We start from the raw sequence: 25281 nt of genomic DNA, 5'->3' as shown, positions 1-25281 counted from the left end.
TAAACGAGTTCTTATTTAAAATCCCAAGTCAATTTGAATAATTTTCCAATGTGAGACAAAATTTAAAAGAGAAAAAACAAATCAAAATAAAGAGTTCTAGTGGAAACTTTAAAACCTTTTTCAATGTACGTGTGTAAGCATGCTCTGTTATGCAATTAATCAACCAAACACCCATTGGATTTAATCTCTAATGATATTACTATCCAACAAATCATGCGAAAAGTAAATTAATGTGAGGAAGAATGGGAAGTGTCCCTTGTGCTCTTTATGCTAATGCTTTTTCTTCCCTTGAGGAAGTTGGAGTACCACTGAGCCGATAACTTGGGTTGTCTCTTTAACTCCTTGTCATCAAAATCAACGTGGACCAGCCCATAGCGTGTCGTGTACCCACCCAGAAGCTCAAAGACATCTAAGAATGACCATACAAAGTATCATTTGGCGTTTGATCCATTCCTACAAAGAACACACAAATCAGAACCCTTAAAAGTAGAGAATTTCCCTTATTATGGGGTGATGCTGAAAGACTTTTCCATCCTCTACCGTATTGCAATAAGCATGCTTTCCATAAACCCACTCAAGTAATCAATCCTTGCAGTGTCATTAAGTGACTTGTTTCGTGGTCCTCCATAACCTAATAAAGTAATCAATTTGTGGCTTATTGTTAGAGAATAAAAACCTATCTAGGAAACTCGCCTAACAGTTCAAGCTTTTAGGTTGAACGGTTCTTTGAGATGGTATAAGAGCCTATTTGACCATGTGGTCTAGTGTTCAATTCCCGTTGTCCCATTATAGTGGGCTTGTGTTTTTCCATGCTCTAAGTCCCCACTAATTCTAATCATAAACTGAGTGTTGATGATTGAGACATTTTTCTTGACAAAAGTGTTTATCAAAGATTTGTTTGTAGGTTTCTATTCTTGTATTTGATTAGGCCTGATATACCTTGTATTGTAAGTGTGGTGAGTTAGCATTTGCATAAACACAAAACTTCACATATGCAGGTAGTCAACAAAATTTTTGCCTACTTAAAGTGCAAAGGATTGTTATACTCCAAGTAGGGGTGAGTGTAGGTCGGTTCAGTTCGGTTCCATGGCAGAACCTAGAACCTACCTTATAGGGGTTGGTGCTAGGTTTTTGGAACCAGAACCTACCTTGTGAAGATTGGTTTCTGATCTTGGTGGTTCGTGGGTCGGTTCTAGGACCTACCCGTGAAACCTATTCTTTCTTTACTACCCTTTCAAAAAAATAATAAAAGAAGAATTAATAACCTGATTTTCAATAAATATAATATATAATTTAGAACTTATATTATCTTTATTGATTAAACTGAGTAACTTAATATATAGATTATCATCATATGATTCAAAACTTATAATTTAAATTTAAATTTTGTAAATATTAATTTTTACATTACTTATTGTACACATTCAAATATTAAAATGAAAAAATGATCAAATAAGTTAAGTAAATGTTTAAGTGGGACGATGGCCTTTGTAAGCATGAGTGCTTGGGTTTAAATCTTCACATCCCTAAAAGTATTTTTAGGGTTTATTTCAAAGCATGTTCTACCAAGGTCAGTTCCTCCAAGGCCAACCAAGGTTGGTCATCGAGTTGGTTTGGGTAGGGTAAACTCCTAGACCCTAGAATCGACCCAGGTGAGAGTTCGATTCCAAGAATTTGGAACCAGACCCTACCCTATAGCAAAGTGAGTAGGGTCAGTTCAAGGCTACTATTATAAGAAAAAAAAAGGTAAATTACAAAGGTTCATTCACGATATTACCCCTAAGCTTTCACTTTGCAATAAATACGTGACCAAAATGAGATGCATTAAATTATCAAAATACCCACCTAACTTTTCTTGTTTTACAGTCCTCGCCCACCCATTTCGTGTGGATATATGGAGAAAATTATTAGAAGAATATCACAATATAGGGAGAAAATGAACTTTAAATAAGGTTTTCTTCTAAAATTCTTAGAAACTAAAGCTATTTTTATGATATTGTGACAATAATTACGGTTTGGAGTTCATCATAATTCAAAAATCCAGCAAAAACAATTGATAAGAACTTCAATTGAATATCTATTTCCGTTAAATTATTCACTCATTTTTTTCAATAAACAAAAAAAAAAATCAAATGGAACCTTAAATTTTTATCTATCAAAAGAAACTTCTACAGCTAGAAATTTACAAGGATCTAATAAAACAATTAAGAAGTCGTCAACATTATATCTAGAAAGCTAATTGAATCATAAACCATTCAAATAAATAAGAAAAGGGTTGTTTGTGGGTTTAAAAAATTTTAAACATCTGAATGCAAGAGAATTTTTTTCGAAGTTAACCATGGAACTATAATGAATAGGGATATTTGTCACAAAGTAAAAATTCAAGAAGTCTATTGCAAATTAAAGTTCAAGGGGCGGGTAAATGTCACTAACCCCAGCCATTGGATAGGGCATAGGGTATCTTTCTAATTTACCCCAAAAACAAAAGGCCCATTACTTGGCTACAAAACATACAATAGGGTTGAACCCCCCCCCCCCCAAACTCCTAGACCACCCAAACCAAGTGGAACTCAATCCCAAGTCTCCTCTTGGCTAGAACCAACCATAGGCTTTACCAGCAACCTTATAGAGGAGTAAGGGTTGGGGAAGAGCAAGACGTACTTGAGGCATGTTGGCCATATAGGAGAGATGCCAAGTGACTTATCAACTATGGGATCGTTGGCTATGCTTAATTGGACAAAATCAATCATGAAGTGTTAAGAATTTAAAAGATCTAGGCCATCAAATATGTTTCTTAATCAATGAATAAGTCAAGAATGATGTAGCGTTTTATAGTAACTAGTAAGTGTGAACATGTTTTGCACGTGACAATTTTTTATGATGATGATAATAAATAATATGCTTCTGAAATTTTCTATATTTTGTTATATTTCTATGTCTACAAAAATTATTGGTATTTGTTACACTTATTTTTGTTTAATATGATGATCAATATACAATATTAGAGATGTGTCCAATTGTTCTTTATAAACATTTTATATTTGTTTTACTTCTATGTTTTCATCTTTTTTAATTTTTATTATTATTTAACTATGACATCAAGGGTTGACACAGTTTAACTCAAAAAGTTGAATTATTGATTCTCCACAAACAATAAAACAACTCTGTTTTGGATTTGAATTTGAATTTCATTTCTATCATTAGTAAAAGCAATTATTTTTTGTGAATGAAGCAATGGGAGTTAATACCTTTAATACAAGACTTAATGGGTGGGAATTGAATGAAGAAACCAAAAAATGTAATAGCTTAAATTACGTTCTGTGCCCTCACAATTAGAGAGGGACGGGACCATATTCAAAAATAAGGGTATTCTAGTCACGAGTATGATTCAATAAATGTTAATGAGAGTTAATACCTTAAATATAAAATTTAATGAGAGGGCTAAGAATGAGGAAAAAAGTAGTCATTGAAATTACATTTCTTGTCCACACAATTAGAGAGGGATCAAATTAAAAATTTGAGATATTTTAATCAAACAAAAGTTTCACACACTTTTATTAATAGTAGTATAGATATAGATACTAATATAGATTTGAGCCTTGAATTTAATGCTATGGATGTAAATAATTGATATTTGAGATGAATTTCCCTTATGTACATATGCATATTCAGATCATTCCACTTTGTCGTATATCACAAATTCAGGATTTGTATGATAGAATTACCTTATTCAGCACTAAGTAAAGTTTTAATGAAATTCAAATAATTGAGATTGGCATTAGAATATACATATATGATAAGGCTAAACTTGGGTCGGGTTGGCCCAAACTCAACCCTAATCCAACCCAAAAAAATCAGGTTGGGTTGAGTCGGGTTGATGCTCGAGTTAGGGTTAGGGTTGAAATTCAAGAACCCGACTTCATTTCGGGTTGGGTTAGGGTTGACCCATTGGACAACCCGAACCCGGCTCTATAGTATATATCATATATAAATATATGTTATATATATTATATATCATACATTGGTTTGTTTAGATGTATGATAGTTGTATAACCCTCACTACATACTATCATGTCTTTCTTTTAAGATAATCACTTCACTTGATCCCAAATGAAAAGACTAAGGCCCCATTTGGTGTGTCTTTCCATGCGGTCTGCTAGCTATTTACAAGCTCGGTAGACTGCAATTCGGTATTTCCCATTTGGTTCATGGTAGATCTAGCCACCAAAAGTCGATGCACCTAAAAGATGCAAGAAGCCCAAAACAAGCGATTCTCGAGAAGCTCCAAATGAAGTTTTTGCATTTTATTTATATTCATCTTCGCACGAAAACACACGCTTTATCCAAATGGGCTTCAAGCTGCTCAGATCTTAATGTAAAAGCTCAATGCATCTTTCAACTGTCAGAACTACTAGAAGATCTTCCCAAAATGACTTGCCAAATGGCCCCTAAACCATAATAACATATTATGTTTTTTGAATATTTTATTCTTCATCTCCTCTCTAATGTTTGTCATGCATAAAAGATCTATCATAAGTCATAACTCATAATAAACTATAGCCATTTCAAACACTTATTTGTTCAAATTTTGTACTAAAAGAACCAATAAAAACATCGAGAAACAAATACCAATAAAACATAAGATTAATATACATAGTGAAATTTGGGATGGACCCAACCCAAGCCCAGCCCAACCCGAAGTTGACTTTGAGTTGGGTTAGGTTAGGGTTGAAAGAATTTAGTTAGGGTTAGGGTTAGGGTTAGGGTTGGGGGTTAGAGTTGGGGGTTTAGAACTTAGGGCTGGCCTAGGGTTGGCTTCAACCTGACCTAACCCAGCCCAACCTCCAGCCCTACATATATGATAATGAAATTCCATTTTACTAATAATTAAATTTCATTAAATAATTTAAAGGAAAATTGGAGAAAAATATGATTTTGGCTCCACATGCATGTAGCATGTATAATTAGTATTTGTCATTAATGAAACTAATAGCTAACGGAGGTTTCAGAGATAATTCCGTGAAAATAGTTTATTAACTCCTTTCCAAATTAATTAAAAAACTGTATGACGTGGTTTCAGACGAAGCCCTATTCTTGGACTCTTAGTTACATGAACCATACGCCAAGAAAAATGATGAACTACTCTGCAGATGAATAGAATTGGGCCCTCATCCTCCCTATCTTGATGCTTTTGTTCTTGAAGAAATTGGAGTACCACTGTGCTGATAATTTGGGTCGTCTCCTAAACTCGTTATGGAAGTCCACATGAACAAGCCCATAACGTGTCTGATACCCACTAAGAACCTCAAACACGTCTAAGGACCAAATAAAGTACCCTCTGGTGTTTGATCCATTCCTACAAATTAAAATCATAAACAAGTTAGAATCCTTGCAAGAGAGAGCAACTTAGCAACCCCATATTCTGAGGTTATGCTAAAGAAACCCATCAGAGTTCCACCTTATGGCATTAAGCATGCTTTCCATGAACCCATTCATGTAATCTACCCTGGTTGTGTCGTTAAGTGTCTCGTTTCTTGGCACCATAACATGATCACAGATGAGATGACAATTAAGAAAACTTCTTGGTGGATATATAGTGTGTTGTAGAGAGAGATTGATTGATTGGTGATTGTATTAATGTGATGAGAGCCATGGGATCTTTCCCTAGGCATATATGAAGCAATGTTGAGCCGCAATTGATCCGGACGGTCGAACCATTTGACCTGGGAACTGCTTAGGCAATTGGTTCCATTTTACCCTAAACTTGATCCTAGGCCAAAAACCATTGAATTGGTCAATGACCCATTGACCTGTGTGATCGAACTGTTGACCTATTTGACAGTTTTAGCCATTTTTTATTTCAATTATTGTTTTTAATTTTTTGCCAGAATGGGTCGTCCGTTCAAACCTGACGGTCGAACCTTTAACCCAGAAACTAGTGGCTAATTAAAACGATTCCGGTTCTGGGTTTTTTTTTAAAGCATTGTGATGAAGGCATATTTACCATTTTCTTGAACGTAAACGGGAGGGTTGCCATAATAGTTCTTGAAATATTGAAGCAATTTCTGCAAGCCATCTGGGTTGAAGGTCGGAGAATCTGGTGAGAACTGGCTCGAGGCTGGGCTATCTTTACTCACTGCAATTAATTATTAATTGTTGAGGAGAGTTAAAAGATATTTTTTGTTTCTACCAACATCATCTAGATATATGCTCTAGAATATTACTGATCAAAAGCATTGAGAGTGGAACTTCAAAACTTTATAGCCATGTCTAGATTGAAGTCTGGAGGTCTGATTTGTTGGAGTCATCTTGAATGTAAATTGTGAAGTAGTGATTCAAACCAATAAAATCCGATGACCCTTTTACAAGTTGAGATTGGCGTTTAGTGAAGGATGGGAGCCTTGTCCCAACTCTCTTCTTCAAGATCACAGGGTAGTCTCCGAACACTAGAGGATTGACAACCCTGCATGCAGTTTCATGCTTTATCAACCTAAACGAGCTACTTCAATTCTCTGGATGTAAGCTAGTTAGATGCATCAAGAGAATAAGTACAATTGTTTCTATTCACTTACCAACCGTTGAAGAAATCTATGGCTCTTTGCAACACTACAACGTCTGTAGTGGAGTTTGTCATAGGACTACACCAGAAGGCATACACGTTTAAGCCTATCTAACCATTTTGCTTGGCCTGCACAGTACAGCCAATACTCAGTTACTTGATTTTGATCTGAAGTCCTATCCTATTTTGTCGGATTCAGATAGCCCTCATTTTGGATCTTTGGATTGAATCGGGTAAAAGGATCTTATAAAAAATTGGATCGAATTTGAAACACTCTTTTATCCCATCTGAAAGGATTCGAACAGGGATATATAAAAAATATATCACACACATATATATTGTACTTTTATAAATTTATTATATTATTTTTTATAAAAAAATATGTATATATGATAAAAATAGTTGAAAAGATACTTGTATTTTTTGTTTTCTTTATTTAAATTGCTATATTTTATTTGTTGTTCAATAACTTAGTAATTTAAAAATAAATAAATTAAATCGGATCAAATTCAGATATCTAACATCCTCATTGAATTCGAATTCAAATTCAAATCAATATTTATAAGATCTGATTGAATCGGATCTACTGTTCATAATTTGTATCCTTATTGGTTTGTTATTCCTTTCACCAAGATTCAGAGGTAATTAAGAAGGCACTCACTTGGTATTTTTGTCCGTAAAATACAACAGCTGATGCATGGGCTAACAAAATATAATGCACTGCAGTGTAGGGCTGCACAGAGGAGTTTCCGGCTGAGCATTTGAAGACACCACCCGGAAACGAGCACCGCTGGGGAGGTAATGCTTAAGATGCAATAGCCATGATATTGGGCTCATTGATGGTGGTCCAGTAGGAGACCCTGTCACGAAATTCTTGGGACTCAACCATCCTCCATATTCATCCTCTAGTATTTGGCGAAGATCCAAATGTAAGAGGGTAACGGGTGGTTCAATACCTATTTGGTCCACATGAAAGAAGTTAAAGAGAGAAATATTGTTATATACCGTCAGACCTAGAGCCTATCATCAAGTAATTGGATTGGCGAGTCAATCCTATTCTAGTCTTACCATGGGCAATCAGTTCATTAATCAGATTGTTGTAAACTCGAGGCCATTTGGATTAACTGTTCCTCTTCCATCTACCACCGGAAAACACAATATTTTGTGTCATATATGGAATAATATAAGCATATACTAATAAGAAGTCATTATCGAAGTGGGGATAACTTTGGCGGTTGGGAGCCAATAGTATAGGCTGTTGAGAGTGTTTTTGGAAATTGGATTCAGTCAATGCAGAATCCATTCCAACAGTCATTATAACCTTGCATTTGGAATATCTGTTCTCGATGAAAAAAAAAAAATAGGCCAAACATTGACTGAAGCCCATCTCGTGCTTTTGGATTGGACATGTTCACTGATTCACACCCAAGTCTATGTTTTTTGCGAAAAGTAAATAGGCAATTACTATTTTACCCTACTCTCATGATAACATGACATTTCCAAGAATATTCTCTGGGCCAACTGTCAAAATATTTCCATGGAAGTGAGGGCTTGAGGTCGGATACATACTTGGGAGGAGTCTTGACCAAGATATGGAGAACCTATAGCCTTCAAGACCTATTTCACTCGTGATCTTGACATACTCCTGCAAGGTTTGTAAATAGAGAGATGAGAAATACTCCTTTTGAGATAGACCATTAATAAAAGTTGTTCAATTAGGGCATCTCTTCTTTTTAATGATCAAATTAATCATGATCTTTTGTTTAGGCGAAGTTTGGAAAGAGTACAAATGAAAATTTTTAGAATGCAAAATCTTATATTTTATATTATTTTGTATGTATTTATAGTGTACATATTTGTGTTTGTACCTCTTCAAAATTGAACCTTAATATCATTTAAAAAAGAAAATAAGTAAAAAAAAAAAAAAAACGAAAAGTATTTCTTGTGTTGTCCTTCAACCTTAAGGTCCCAAGCTCATATTTAGATGAAAAGATGAGCCCCCAAATCTCAGATGGAATGATAATGCATGCAAAGATTTCATCATCTCACAAATTTGATTTATGGCAAACTTAAATGAAGGGGTATTATAGTAAACTTGCAAGAAACCACTAATCCCTACCAGTAGGGGTTCTACTTGGGTGCTTTGGGTCGGGTTGAGGGTGAACCTAGGCCCAACCCCAAGAAGCTAAGATCGGTCTCAGGCCAGGCCCAAATGGAGCTTAGCTCAACACAACTTAGGTTGGGTTGGGCTGGGCCTACGTAAATTGATCAGGTTTGAGAAAACCTTACTGATCTGAGTGGCCAGATGCCCTCGGTTCAGAATATCTTTGGTGTATGGATAAATCTTATAGCCAATGGCAATAGCCTAACTAATGGGTAAATATCTTTGACTTGTCTCCCCTCCTAGGCCAATTAACAGTTAATCAAACTAATGTCATGTCAACAAGTGATTTGTTTGGTGTGATCAAAGCTTGGCAAGGTAGTTGAAAAAATCCGAGCAACTAATTTTACCTTGTGGGACACTTGTCCCTTGATCCAAGAGGCTGAACAAGTCCAGGAGGCTAGTAAAATATTGGATAAGAAGGGCTCTCCCTTCTAACAACAAATTTTAGTACCGTTGAGTGCTGGAAGTCCCATTATAAATAGGGAGAATGACTAATCAGTCCAAGTCAGAATTTTCTAGCCCCACCGTACAAGTGGATGAATCTCGACCGTGAATTGATGCCAAATTCACAGACAGAATGTGGTTTAGGGGGGGCTAGTAGTAGGGTATGGGGGACTATAATTCAGACTTCTGCATTGGATTGCAGTGTACTTAACCCTTATAAACATGGGCTTCAGCACATGTTATGAGAAAACCTTCTCTGGCCGGCTGCCTCCTTGGGTCATAATCACATCCTCTGGTTTTATATTAGAGGATCTGTACAAGTGTCACAGCCCACTGCTATTATTAGAATCTATTTTTGTAGGGTCTTTCAAATCTATGATTTTATTTTTGTACAGCCATGTTTTATAGGGCCTTAAAGCCCGCTATAGAGTTCAACTTAGAAGTAGAATGGATTAAAAATGTTGATAAATTTCGTTAACAAATGCATATGTACATATTTGATACATATATATATGTGTGTATGTTTAGGGGTGCTAATGATTTGATTCAATGGGCTTATTTTTGAAACCGAACCAGGGTTATCAGTTTTTAGAAAATTGGTAACTGAAACCGAATCAAATCCAATCGGTTAACTGATTGACCGATTCGGTTAACCATTGGTTTGGTTCATCAGTTCATCAGTTTTTTATTATTTATAATATATATTATAAAAAATATATAAATATATAACAAAACACTAGAAATATATAAAATATTATATTTTAAATAATAAATAATATATTATATATTATAAATATATAATGCATATTTATTAATTTATAATGTATAGGAAATATAAAATATATAAATATATATATACTGGTCAGTTTGGTTAACCGCCACTTTTCTATTTTGGCTAACCCGAAACCGAATTGATATTATCGGTTTTTTTAAAATACCAAACCAACTGGTTCGGTTAACTGAATTTTCAATTCGGTTTTTCTTACTCACCCCTAATATTTATGTATATATAATTAGAAATGACATATATATATATATATATATATATATATATATATATATATATATATATATCTTGTTTAGGTGGACTTGGATTGGACCGGGCTCAAACTACCCAAGGCCAACCCAAGTTTAGGTCAGCCCTGAATTTTCTGACGTCCAACCCATGCAAAAGATCCATTAGGCTTGGGTTGAAGTTTATTTCTCGGTGGATGTCAAAACCACATCTTCAATCTCGTCTTTTAAAAGTTTATAAAAAATTATCTTTGAAGAGTTCAAGCTTTTTTCTAAGGTTTTAAAAATCGATTCAGAGGCCGAACTGCTTTGGTATCCAGTTTCTAAGTTTGTGATTTGACCGTCCAATTCGAATGAATCAGCTCATAATATATTTAAAATTTACAAATTAATATAATTACAAAAAAAAAAACTGATAAAAACGTTCTTTGAATCAAAAAATTTAGGGATTAAACCGTCCAAATAAACAATTTTCTGACCAAATCAACTTTTTTTTTTTGATAAAACACTTCAACTCTTCAAGGGTCAAACAGGTTGCCTGGCTGATTTCTGGCCCAAACAGTCTAATCATCTAGGTTCGAAACAGTTTGAAAACATGAGAAATTGTCTAAAACTCATTATGAGTTTCAGCATTTCTCTTAAATTCATCACAACTTTTCAAAATATCTAAAACTCACCATATCCACTGCGGCCTTATCATCATCCACTGTGCTTTTTTCTAAAAACATGGGACACGTGGCCTTATCATCATCCACTGTGAAAATAGATGAAAATAGTGATTATTGTAAAACATCAAAATTCAAAAGACATGTTTTCTTTCGCAAGAGATGTCGTAATATGGTCCTTAAAACTCAACTACTTCTCACATTCTCTGCAACGCCCCCTACCTAGTCCTTCCTCACATCCATTTATTGTGCATTGAAAATATCTATCTACCTATTAATAAAAACATAAAAATAAATAGGTCTCTCAATACACAGTTGCAAAGAGGCTGTAAATACCTTGTCGGCACAGTCTTGTGAGGACTGATTCACACACAGACCATAATCAATGCGTCATTGATTTTATCAACAATATCATGCATGTCATATACGAGTATCTCATACAACAAAACACATTCCAACACCCTCCCAACATGATTTCACACTACACATCTTATCACCGGACCGTGACCCAAAAACTGAGTCATATTGAATAAGATATATCCTACCAGATCATGTGAGAAGGGTATTGGAATGTATTCTTTTGGAAGGAGATCAGGACTCGTTACATACTTGGAACACCCAAGAGAGATAATAACATTTTGTGATATGAGGATTCATGAACACTAGACCTGTTCATGGGCTGGGTAGTTTGATAAGCCGGTTCAACCCAGACCAGTCTAAGTCAAGCTTGAACAAGATTTCAAGCTCGCAGGCTCAGGCTTAGGCCTAAAACATCAGGCCCGACCTTGTTTCAGGCAGAGCTCAAGCTTTCTCAAAAAAGCCCAATCCAAGCCCGAGTCCGACTCAATAATATATTATATAATAAAAATATATTTTATATAATAAAATATACATATATATAATATTTTGTTTTTACAAACCGCCGCATCAATAAGCCAGTTCCTTACAATAGTTCTATTAATCTACTAATATTCAACCTACAAAAGGATCTAATTCACCCAGAAAGTGCATTGCCTAAGATGATAATCTGGTGAAATTCTTCTCATCATTACGGATCCTTCTCAGTTTAAACTCTTGCCTACACGTTGATGGCTGCACATGCTCCACTCGCACATGGATCATCTTCTTAATAATCCTGTTTCCAATCTGTTTATTGACTTCGACGCCGATGGCGTGCTTGGTAGCGTTCCAGACCCTGCCAATGCGGCTGTGATAGAACATTGTGAGGCATTCCCTTGTGAATTGCGCCATTAACCTGGATATCGACGTAGTCCCCAATCTTGTAGGTTCGGAGGTATGTTAACAAAGGGATGTAACCCTTCTTCCTGAAGGGCCGTGAAAACAGATCCCTCATTCCCGATCGGAGTCTATGTTCCGCTGGCATCTTTTAATTTCCTTCTTCGATCAAAGTCCTTTCTTCAAAAATGGTACCGTATTGTACTAGCGGATGTGGATCCCGACTCTCCGATCTTCCCTTGTAAAACCTCTGGATTGAGCTCTTCATTATGAACATATGGATTCATATTCAGCACCTTGTTATGGTGGATAAAAGGGAGGGGAGAAATAGGGAAAAGAGAAGGGCTTCGAACGCGTGCGTGATTCTTGTTGGGCTGATGGAGAATTGGGGGACGATAGCAGTGTTTTCGGGTGGATTTCACAGGGGATGATTCCACCAACCTAATTACTGATATCAGGTGCATCCTTCGTTCTCGGTTGTAGATCTAAATTCTAAATTTCGCCCTCGGTTGTTCCATTGTTCACCAGCGATACAGCCACACTCCCTCCCTCTCTCTGTATTTGTTCTTTCTTTCTCTCTCTCCTTTTTCTGTTTTATTGTGAAATTTTGAAAAAAAAATAATGGATAAAATAGTCTTTTTAATCATTCTAATAATGGTGTTAATAGCAAAGATAGACGATTGTCATAAAACTTAGGGATACTTTAAGACAATAATTAAACAGTAAGAGTACAACTTGTCAATTAGCTAAACAGTAGGAGTAGTTTAAGAAAATTGTCCAATTTTTTATTTATTATTCTTCTCTTTTTTCAAGTAATAGTGAAATTTTCATTATTTTTTTAGATTTAGAAGTCTTTTAATATAAATAAAATAATTTTTAATTGAATAAAAAAGAAAATTTTATTTTTTCTATATTTTTTGCCAAACTCAGGCTCGGGCTTGGGCTTTACTTTATACGAGGGCCAGGCTCAGGCTCAGGCTCGAGCTCAGGCCTGAACTCATTCTGTTAACAGGCAAAGCCCGGCCCAATACAGAGCTTTATAAACTCAATAAAAAAAGGCAAAGTGGACTCAAAAATTATATAAATGGTAATTTTAGAATTTTAAAATGATTATACAAATATGTCATAACGTGTAAGTCTTTCTACTTGAATGCTATCATCCGAACCCTTACAAGTATCATTATCCCACTACCTGTAATTTTCTGGAAAAAGAATCTCATAATTAATTATTTAATTTGAACATGAAGAGGACTAACAAGGATTACCTTGTATTTATGGTATGCATTAGCTGCTTTATCTCCCGTGCTTTTGTCCGGCATCTTTCCTGAAATGTTGGAATCAAATCAAACCATGATTAATTTAGGAAGCATTTTATAACATGAACGTTTTGTTAGTGTAAAAATTATATAATTTATGGAACATGATTTTGAATAACCAGCTATAATTATGTTTTTGAAACTAAAAATTCAAGAATCCATCGTTTTTTGTTGCAGTTTTAAGAATGAAAAACACATACACAACCAAAAGCATGCTAGTTTTAATTTGTTTTTTATTTTGAATAACCAGCTACAATTATGGTTTTGAAACTAGAAATTCAAGAACCAACCGTTTTTTGTTTCAGTTTTGAAAACAAAAAACACATTTACAACCAGAAATATGTTGGTTTTAATTTTTTTTTTCTTTTTTTGAATTTGAATAACCAAATATAATCATGTTTTTGGAACTAGACTAGAAATTCAAGAACCCACCGTTTTTTGTTTCAGTTTTAAAAACAAAAAACACATACACACATGGTGGTTTTAATTTGTTTTTGATTTTGAATAAACAGCTATAATCATGTTTTTGAAACTAGAAATTCAAGAACCCACCTTTTTTGTTTCAGTTTTGAAAAAAAAAAACACATACACAACCAGTTTTAATTTGTTTTTGAAACCGGTAACAAGAAAAACAGTTTACGTTGTAGAATACCCCCCAGAAGTTAGAAATTAATCATAAAAATTACATTGTGTAAATCTTCAGATAATAAATAGAAGAAAAAGACGGATTCACCTTGGTGAGTGAAGAAGTCCCAAATAGAAGGAGCTCTTCCGTCTTCTGCTACTGCACCTTCAGCCTGCATACTCACTCACCAATGGTCAAAACCACAGCTATTTCTTCAATTTTCCTATTCTTTTGTTACTTCGACGCTTTTTATGTATATTCTCTTCGGTCAGATAGAGAAATTATGTGATGAAATGGTTAGTTGCAGACAGACCTGATAAACTGAAGTTCCAGCACCGAAAACAAAGTCGGAGGGGAAGTCGTCTCGGCTAAATTTGGGGCTCTTTTGGCCCAAACCTCCTACTTCTACAGTTAGAAGCAGAAGCAGCAAGCAGAGTCTCCACATCTCTTACTCTGACTACTTTTTTACTTTTCTACTTTTCCATGCTGAGACTGAATAACGACAGAAGCAATTATAAAGAATAAACTTTGGAAGAAGGTAGGAGAGAGGCTTAGATTCATCCTCCGTTGTAAAACTTGAAACATCAATGACGAGTAACTCAAAGCATGTGGCGATGGTTATGCGCTGTACGAATACGATAATGCACATGTGGTGGTGGTGAAATGTTGGTATAAAATCCAAAATACAAAATGGCTTAATGAATAATGACGTGAGATGCAGGGATTCGGGGTGGACTCCGGATCTCCTGCCCACAAAAACTCTGTCCACGTTTCCTGTGTATAATATTCTTCACATGTGGCTGTGATACTATTTGGGCAAATGTGGGCAGAGTTCTTGTAGGTAAGAGATCGGACTCTTTGGGATGGGGATGGAGCAAAGCGTACATGGGTGAATTTAGGTTGGCCCAACTTTACACCAAGGTTCAAAGTATGAAACGTATTGGGGCATGTCGACCAATATCAGTGACCCCGTTATACTCCTATAGTGGGTGTTTTGAGGTCTGACCTGGTTCAGGGATAAATAGGCCTTAAACCAATTCTTCTGAACCAATTAGAAAAAATTTAAAAAATAAAAATAAAAATAAAGGTGCAACTAAATACAAGCCGATACAGCCTCATTAATATTTAGACCCTTGCTTTATACTGCATCCGGCTGTATCTATTCAAATTTTGAAAAAACCTCAACCCAAATCCGCCTAGGCTTTGGAAAGAGTACAAATACAAATTTGTACAGTGCAAATACATACAAAATGTAAGGTTTTGCACTCTACGTATTTGTATTTATACTCCTTCCGAACCAAGTTTGGACAAGGTACAAATACAAATATGTACAGTTCAAATACATATAAAATAATATAAAACATTTAAATTTTACACTCTACACATACTCCTTTTCCAAACTAAGCCTAACTTGCATCCCAATGCCACTGAGAGATTGCACTTTTACGGATTTGGACACATTGCCTTCTATATAGGAGGAATGTCAACTGAGCATCATAATCACTGTAATTGCTGAACCATTGGCAATGGTTAATTGAATAGCCAATCATCCTTGTCAAAGTCGTTTCTTAAATCAGTGAATTTAATTAAGAGCCCATTCGTTTGTCGGTATCTTGTGGGGTATTGACCAACTTTCCTATGTTTTTATTCCACTATAATGGGTCTCATGGTAAGCGAATTTTCTGAAGAGTATCAGATCTCTTGGACTCATCAAAAACATTAACCCCTTCATGCCTTTCTTTACCTACGAAAGCGAAAGTGGGTAAGAATGCTAACACTAAAGTTAAAAAAAAAAAAAGAGTTCAACTATGATAATGGAAAAGGATGATACCGGAAAAACCTACAACCAATGAGGTGACCAATCAGGTAGTATGCATCAAAATTCAGGGGTGCTGTACGTGATTAGTCAAAAGCTATACTTTCACATTCTTTGTTTGTCACTACTAGTAAACCTATGTAATTAACGGAGGTTTCACACAATTCCCTGAAAAAAGTTCCTGAACTCCTTTTCATAATTAATAAGTTGTGTGGTTTCATATGGTGCCCTCTAATTAATGAATTGTTAGGTTATGTTTGGGAGTGATTAAAAATAAGTGCTTATTTGGGTTGGGACCACATTATTAAGCACTTTTTGGTATTTAGGAAAAAAGCCTGAAATAAGTGCTTATTTTAAAAATAAGGGCTTATTTTTAAGCCCAAATTTCCAGCTTTTTTAAAGTAATAATCACTTATTCAAAAGTTTCTCTCCCAAAAGTGTCCTCAGTAAATTTTTAGAATACTAATTATACCCTTTCAATATTGTTACTTCTAGCAACATTATTATTTTTACTAAAGCACTGTTATGAAAACACTTTTATAAAAGCACTTTTACCTGAAAGCAATTTATAAAAGTATTTTTACATGAAAACGCTTATACAAAAGTTCTTTTATGAGAGCACTTTTACAAAAGCGCTTTTATAAAAGTATTTTTATGAAAGTATTTTTATGAAAGCACTTTTAAAAAGTACTTTATAAGAGTATTTTTATGAAAGCACATTTATAAAAGTACTTTTACGAAAACACTTTTGCAAAAGTACTTTTATCAAAGTAATTTTATGAAAGGACTTTTACAAAAGCTATTCTATCAATGTACTTTTATCCATTCATTTTTTATTGAATATTTTCAAATTTTGAAAGAAAATGAAGGACAAAAGAGTCACAAGTGCTTATTGGAGAAAAAAACCACCAAACGTTCAATATAAAATAAGTGCTTATTTTTTAAAATAAGCACTTGAAAAGGCTAGGTGCCAAGTGTAAATAAGTGCTTATTCGAATAAGCACTTGTTTTTAAGCACTTATTTTTAACATAAGCACTCCCAAACTTGGCCTTAGTTGTAGGAACCATACACACCAAGGGTAACCATCTAGCCTACTCTGAAGATTAGGATTTAGCCCTCATCTTCCTGTCCTAATGCTTTTGTTCTTGAAGAAATTGGATTACCACTAAGCTAATTTGGTTCTCTTAAACTTCTTAGCCTCAAAGTCTACATGAACAAGCCCATAATGTGACTGATACCCACTAATGTGAACCTCAAAGACGTCTAAGAATGACCAAACAAAGTAGCAAAGTATCCTCTGGTATTTGATCCATTCCTACAAATACCACAAACAAGTCAGACTGTCAGATTAATTCATATTCTGAGGGGATGCATAAGAAACCATTTGAGCTCCAGCTTATGGAATTAAGCATGCTTTTCATGAACCCATTCAAGTAATATATCCTAGAAGTGTCATTAAGTAACCTGATTACAGATGACAAGGAAGCTTCTTGGGTATCTATTAAGGTGAATTGTAGAATTTGACTAGTGGTTTTGTTAATGTGATGAGAGTGGTGAGATGAAACAGTTATGGGAGTATAATGGAGGCATATTAATTTACCATTTTCTTGAAATATTTAAGCAGCAATTCCTGCAAGCCAACTGGGTTGAAGGTGGTCGGCGAATCTTGTGAGAACTGACTCGAGAATGTCTTATCTTTGTTAACTGCAATTCATTGTTGAAGAGAGTTAAAGAATTTGTTTCCAAACATCATTCTATAGCAATCTAGATGCTCTAGAATATTACTCAAAGTCGAGAGGGGAACCTGAAAACTTTACAGTCAACCGATAAAATCTGATAACCCTTTTACAAGTTGAGATTCAGTTCTAGTGAAGGATTGGAAGCCTTACCCCAACTCTCTTATTCATGATCACATGGTAGTCTCTGAAGACCAACTGATTGATTGACAACCTTGAACCTTGCATTGCATTTTTGTAATCTGTAATCCTATCGTGAGTTATCTTGTAATCTGTAATCCTATCAAAAGTTGTATCCTAGTCAAATACGACACTATTGTAAACCACCTCTATATATATAATGAACTGTTAAACTCTCTCCATCCATCGAGAGAGTCAGCTATCTAAAAATCTTCTCTGGTGTTATTATAGAATGTAAATTAGATGCATGGAGAGAAAAGTATAGTTTCTATTCACTTACTAACCATGGAAGAAATATGTGTCTCTTTGCAATGCTACAACATTTGCTATGGAGTTTGTCATGGGGCTACACTAGAAGCCTTACACACTTAAGCCAATCCAACCTTTCTGCTTGTCCTACAAATTAAACAACTCTTCAATGCACTCAATTACTTGGTTAATTTGTCATTCATATCACCAAGCTTCAGAGCTGGTTAGAAGGAAATCACTTGGCGCATGGGCTAACAAAATATGATGCATTGCAATGTAGGGCTCCACGCCACGGAGGAGTTTCCGGCTAAGCAGTTGACGAAACCACCTGGAAACGAACACCGTTGAGGAGGAAATGTTCCGGTATCATAGGCTGAAATAGCATGGACATTGTCTGTCACCAAATACTCTAAAGCAAACATCTATTGGTTGACTGAATGTCAACAAAAGCATGCATCAAAATAATAATAACAACTAAACTAAACTAAATGATACCTGCAGAACCCATTGCCATGAACGCCTCTTTCGATTTCAAGCCAAGTAGAGCATTCCCAAAAGGTTGGTTGATCAGCTATTCAGTTCACCCTCCTTTTTGCCTTCTTAAACTGTTGTTTCTTCTTATGGACTCTTGAATGTGGGCTAATAGTTTGTAGTATTTTGCAAAGGTTTTTGTATTTTTCTCAATGGAGTTTTTCGCTTACTCTAGTACTAGACTACAGAGGCTAGAGTTATTTCTCCTTTTGTCACTATCTCCTTTCTTCCCAAAGAGGGTTGGGTGCTAAGAGTAGAATGAATGGGGGATCCTTTCTCTTAGAAGATAGCTAAAAAGGAGGGACCCTATGACCACAATGACAGGGTATGAATTTATGAGTCCACACTCTAACAACATCTACATAGGTTGTGAAGTATTCCCTCTTTTAAGGAAAAACCATATAGCTTTGTTTATGTAACAAGTAACAAGAACTAAGTCCATGTTAAATAACAAGTGTCACAGGACACTGTTTTCAAAACCGGGCCGGACCAGAAAAATCGGGAATCGGTCACCTAACCAGTTCCATTTTTCTCCAAAACCGCTTTTTCCCTCAAAACCGTTGATTTTGGTCAGCAAATCGCTGAACCGGCCGGTTAACCATTCAAACTATTTGAACGGTTTTGACCATTTTCCAATTTTTTCATTTTTTTTTGTCAGAGCAAGCTAGCCGTTCGGGTCGAACGATCAGACCATTCGAACCGGTAACCAGACCCTTGACTGGTTTGGTCACCAGTTCGTTTTTAAAAACCATGTCATAGGGTACTAACACAATCTTAGGGCTCAACCATCCTCCATACTCATGCTCAGGGATTTGCGGAAGATCTAAGGGGGCATTCATTTTCGGGATTTTGAGAGGGGGAAACCTAGAGGTGTAAATCGGGTCGTGTACTTGTGTTTGGTCGGCATGGCACAACCTATGGGTGGCTCATGCTTTTGCCAAGTCGTGTTGTGCCAACCCATGGCCGAGCTGGGTCGTGCTTCCCTCTCTTGGGATACATCAAGGGGTCGGCTTAGCATGACCCACACAGGCCCATGTTGTGTTGTGTCGTGGGATGGGTTGGTCTGCGGGTCAAGCCTGGGGCCAAGCCAAGCCATGGATCAGGCCAAGTCATGAGAGGTATGTTTTCTTAAGAAAATTATAAAAAATAAAAAATTTAAAGTAAATTAGCAAAATGGACAAAAAATAAAAAAAAAACAGTCTTAAAATTTTATTTTATATGAATTTTGATGTATACAATTGTTTATATATGCAATAATAAAATGAAATAGTACAGTAAAATTGAAAATAAAATTTTATATATTTTATATGGGTTGTGTTGTGGGCCAGGTTAGGTCATGCTAGCATGTTGGCCGCCGTGTTGTGCCAACCCAGGCTGGGCACGACCCATACAATCGTGTCATGCTTAGCATGGCCTACGTTCCGTCATACTGGTTTGTGTTGAGCTAGCCCGATTTACACCTCTAGGGAAACCTATGTTCTTTTTTCAAATTTATCTAGGGACTAGGGAAATTTTATTTTCCCGGTACCTATCCTGGAATCTTTTTTTTTTTTCATTTCTTTGAGATCCTAACTCAAACTTTACTCCATCGGTGAGATTCAAAACCGAGCTCTTCCACCCATAAATGTTGGAGATACACATTTGTCATCGAAAAAAAAAAACCTAAAAAGTGACTCAAACCCAATTGGATCATGTTAGAAAAATAGTTACAAAATGTTGGAGGAGAAACTCCAAGGGGTATCTAAAGACATCATATTTAGAACGTTATTTGCCCCCACTCAATTTTATTTGAGTTTGTTATTAGGTTACTAGTAAATTCATTTCCAATATAGAACAGGGCCTTGGGTGAGAAGCTACAATATGAAGAGTTGAATCTCCAATGAAACCTTCTATGAGACAACGGTAGTTTTGACTATGAGAGACAAGAGTGTTTGTGTAGTGAAAAGTAGCGAAAACTTATGTGTTCAACTAGCCCGGTTTACATTGTTTTATAGATTCTCGAGAGTCATATTGAAAGGGAGTGTGCCTGTTGAAGAGGCTCTTTATATAGTCACAAATTCAAATTCTATAACTATTCATAGTTAGTTAATAGTTAATGACTATTGAAGTTTGAATAATATCTTTTGATTATACATGATTAGGTTTTGATCGTTGGATTAACTTAAAAACGTTAATGGTCACGGTTCAACCTCCAATGCACCCTTATGTGTGGTTCTGATCAGATGCAAGTTCTTAATTTCAACTTATGAATCACAAATTGCAATTAAAAATTTTCAAGTCATGATTTGTGATTTGCAAACTAACTACAATTTGCGATTAAAAATCGTGGCCTACAATTTTTTTTTTTTGTGTCATTGCATCACATATCATCACAATGTCATATGAATCTATATCTATACATCTCTATCTATCTATCTATCTATCTATCTATCTATCTATCTATATATATATATATATATATATATATATATATATATATATATATATATATTAAAACAAATTGGTCAAGAAAGTTTCTCCTTTTTTTGAATTTTTTATTTTGTTTTATTCCATGTCATTTTGAAAACAACCAATGAGATGCACTTGCCCAATAACCTAAATAATTTCTTCTCCTAAAATTTCTCCTAAACTACCTCCCCACTATCCCCCACTTTCTTCAAAAATTACCTCTATTTCCTATATATCTCCAAAATTATCTCTAATTCCTATTTATCTCCAAAATTATCTTTAATTTAGTAGAGAGTTTCTCTCCTAAATTATCTCTAATTCATATGTATCATCTCCCATACTTTTTATCTATATCTATTTAAAGAAAGTTTGAATTAAAAAGATTAAGAATTATTTAAATATTTTAGAGATTATTTAAATATTTAAACAACTAAGTATTTAAGTAACTTAATTTTAAATAGTTAAAATAACAAATTTATGTAAAAAATTTAAAAAAAAAATCTCCGAAGTAGAAAAATAATTATAACATAATATTGAAATTAATAACAATTTAATATATTACAAAATTAATAATGAAATTATGTAATAATAGTATAAATTATGATTTTATGGATAATTAAATTCAATAATTAATTAATATTTGAAATACCAAAATATTTAACATAACTAGATTTTCAATAGTTAAAATAATGAAAGTATGTAATAAATAAAAAAAAACTGAAAATTAGAAAAAAAATTATAACATAATATTGAAATTAATAATAATTTAATATATTACAAAATTAATAATGAAATTATGTAATAATAGTCTAAATTATGATTTTATGGATAATTAATATCAATAAAGAATTAATATTTTAAATTTTAAATATTTAAGTATTTAAATAACTAAATATTTTAAATAACAAAATATTTAACATAACTAGATCTTAAATAATTAAAATAAAGAAATTATGTTATAAATTTAAAAAAAAAATCTGAAAAGTAGAAAAATAATTATAACATAATATTGAAATTAATAAGAATTCAGTATTTTTACATAATATTGTAAATAACTAATTTCACTTATATCAAGTAATAATTTGAGTAAATAACTTTCAAAAAAATAGTATTTATTAATAATAATTTTAAACTCTTAATCTATATTTATTGTAGAATTATATATACTAAAATTAATACTTATTGTGTTTCAGTAATTATTTATTGATTTTTGTGATAAATGTATTTTCAATGATTATGTATAAATTTATTTTGTTTTATTAATTTAATAGAAAACTTTCAATAATTATTGGATATTAAAATAATATTATTGAAATTTTAAAATTTAATTTATTGTACTTATTGTATTTATTGTATATTTGTTATAACTTATTGATTAATATTTATTAAATATTAAACTATCATTTGAGATTATACTATTTATTGACTAAGTTAATATATTTTTAGTACTTATTGTCTTTTTGTAATTATTGTATTTTTTTCATTATCAATATATTTTCAATAATTGTGTATTTTCACAATAGATTTTCAATAATTATTGGAGATTAAACTATTGTTATTTATGAGAGATGAGACTATTAATTTAGCTAAAATTATAAGTGTTCATTAGTTGGTTTGGTTCGGTTGTAGGCTATTTGGCCAACCTAATTGACCTAGTCAGGTTGGGGAGTTGGTTAATTGAAACCGACTGACCTTTTGTGAAAAACAACCCACTCATGTTGTATCGGTTTGGGTCGATTTTTTGGTTTGGCCAGTCGGTTCAAAATATTTAAACTTAAAATTTTAATTTAATTTTAAAAATGACAGTGCAATTATTAAAATAATAAAAAATTATATTTATGATATAAAACATTTTAAACGAAGAAATATGGGAAATTTCTCACTTTTCCATATTAAAAATTATATTTAAAATATAGCATATTAATATATATCCATGGTTAGGTCATTCGATTTTTGTCGGTTTACAAATGGCCAAAGTGAAACCGATCCAAATTGGTCGAAATGGAAAATTTTTTAACCAAAGTTAACCTAAAATGCTAGAAAGTTGACCAACTCGAGTTGAGCTGATCAGGTTGGTCGATTTCATTAGTTTGATGAATAAAACTAACTGAAATTAATTATTGTTATTTTTGTATTATAAAAAATTTATTAAAAGTAGTATATAAAATATGAATAATTATTAATTATTAAAAAGTTGAAAATATAAAACAATTGTATACTCTTATGTGTTTCTATTAGCGTCATTTACTAGAAAACACCTTATAGTTTTACATATTTACTTAAACCTACCTTATAGCTTTCATTTTACTAAAACATCCCATATATTTTACAACTTATTTACTTAATCAACCTTTCATTAAGGAGTGCTTGTTTGGCCATTAGGCCCATGATTTGTTATTCCAAAAATACCTTTAACACTTTTTTGTACAAAAAATTGACCAAATATAACCAATAGAGTGGTTGCCCATATCTTATTAAGGGCAAAAATGATATTTTTATTTTTATTTTCTTTTAATTAAATTTATTTAAATGATCATTAGGGTCAAAACTATCATTTTCCATTGTCATCTAATGGAAGATTGATTAAACCCATTGCAAATTATAAATGGTGTTTTAGTAAAATGCTAACTATATGGTAGATTTTAGTATATCCATGAAACTATAAGGGATATTTTAGTAAATGACCCTTTCTATTATTTAGCCTTCATTAATAAATAAATTGTCGTCGTTCGTGTCAACACGAGTAGGGAGGGTAAATTTTCGATACTGTCGAAGACCAACGAGCATGCAATAGGTGATGGCACGGCGATGGTGTTCCCTCAATTTGGTGTGCTACTTCTCCTTCTTCCCTTTGCCACCGCTGACAACACCCAAGGCTGCCACAACGGCTACCGTCGCGGCAAAGCCACAGGGCCTACGTTGGGGCTACGACTGTTGTTGATAGGGGTGGCAACGAGCTGAGCTTTTCACGATCTGCTCGAGCTTGAGCTCGAGCCCAAATCAGTGGCTTGATTATTAAACGAGCCGAGCTCAAGCCTACTAGAGCTCGGCTCATGAGGCTCGTGAGCCAGCTCGAATATATATATATATATATATATATATATATATATATATATATATAATATAATATAATATAATATAATTATAAAAAATAATATATATATATATAATAAAATATTATAATTCATAATTTTTTAAATATAAAATAAAAATTTTTTATATATAATTTTTATTTTTATAAAATATTTTTTCTCAAAATCGAGCTCGAGCCAAGCCAAGCTCGAGCTTATGCATTTTCTACTCGAACCAAGCTCAAGCTCGATTCGAGCCGCTTGGTACTATTCGGCTCAGCTCTGCTCGAATCCACCCCTAGTTGCTAAGGTTGGGACTCCCGATCATGCTTTACGCTATTGTTCATCGCTACAACTACAGACAAGATCTTTGTGAAAGAGAGAGAGAGGGAGAGAGAGAGAGAGAGAGAGAGCCATCGCTGCAAGTTGCAATGGTGGTGGCAGGAAGACAGGGGAGAGAGAGAGAGAGAGAGAGAGAGAGAGAGAGAGAGAGAGTCGTTGCAAGTTGCAGTAGTGGTGGCGGGAAGACAAGGCGGGCAGAGAGAGAGAGAGAGAGTTGTATGAAGATGAAAGCGAGAGGTCAAATGGGGAGGGGTATATTTTACTTTAGGCCACATCTGAAACGCGTCTGAACGCGTTAAGTGACGAGCTTGAGTCTAAAAATTTCAGATCTGAAAAAAGTTTTCAAACCCTATTTCAAATGCAACACCAAACAAAGGTGGCATCTGAAAAGCAACGATTTCAGATTTAGACGTTTGAAAAGTGCAATCAAACGCCACCTTAACCAACATTTTCATTAAGGAGTGTTTGTTTTGCCATTAAGCCTATGATTTTTATTCCAAAAATACCCTTAACATTTTTTTGTATAAAAAATAAAATTGACCAAATATAGCTAATAGAGTGGTTGCCCAAATATTATTAAGGGCAAAAATGGTATTGTAATTTTTATTTTCTTTTGATTAAATTTGTTTAAATGAACATTAGGATCACACTGATTACATCCATTGCAAATTATAAGTGGTGTTTTAGTAAAATGCTAATTATAGGGTAGATTTAGTAAAGGGATGAATCTATAAGATTTTTTAATTTTTTTAATTATTGTATTTTTCATTATTAACATATTTTCAATAACTGTGTATTTTTGTTATAATTTTTCAATAATTATCAGAGATTAAACTATTGTTATTTATCAAAGATAAGATTATTAATTTAGTTGTAATAATGAG

General features: G+C 33.8%; 1 long non-coding RNA gene and 1 pseudogene across 2 annotated transcripts; both read right to left on the bottom strand.

The window, feature by feature from the left end:
* Nucleotides 1–227: 227 nt before the first annotated feature.
* Nucleotides 228–14762, bottom strand: LOC148861483 (cyanidin 3-O-glucoside 7-O-glucosyltransferase (acyl-glucose)-like; annotated as a pseudogene). The gene is made up of 11 exons (XR_016113009.1): nucleotides 14337–14762; nucleotides 14132–14195; nucleotides 13348–13406; nucleotides 8129–8204; nucleotides 7628–7698; nucleotides 7221–7515; nucleotides 6573–6688; nucleotides 6250–6463; nucleotides 6005–6136; nucleotides 541–631; nucleotides 228–453 (listed from the first exon to the last, which is right to left on the bottom strand). The product of XR_016113009.1 is annotated as a cyanidin 3-O-glucoside 7-O-glucosyltransferase (acyl-glucose)-like (transcript).
* A 3244-nt stretch (nucleotides 14763–18006) lies between these two features.
* Nucleotides 18007–21392, bottom strand: LOC148861482 (uncharacterized). Its single transcript, XR_016112853.1, has 2 exons — nucleotides 18501–21392; nucleotides 18007–18378 (listed from the first exon to the last, which is right to left on the bottom strand). It is a non-coding gene; the product is annotated as an uncharacterized LOC148861482 (long non-coding RNA).
* Between the last annotated feature and the right edge of the window lie 3889 nt (nucleotides 21393–25281).

The sequence above is a fragment of the Nelumbo lutea genome, chromosome 4 (genome assembly GCF_056320005.1).
Source record: "Nelumbo lutea isolate HS-2025 chromosome 4, American lotus-T2T, whole genome shotgun sequence".
Classification (NCBI taxonomy): Eukaryota; Viridiplantae; Streptophyta; class Magnoliopsida; order Proteales; family Nelumbonaceae; genus Nelumbo; species Nelumbo lutea.
Note: the sequence above shows the minus strand (reverse complement) of the source record. Positions and strands in the feature narration are given on the sequence as shown.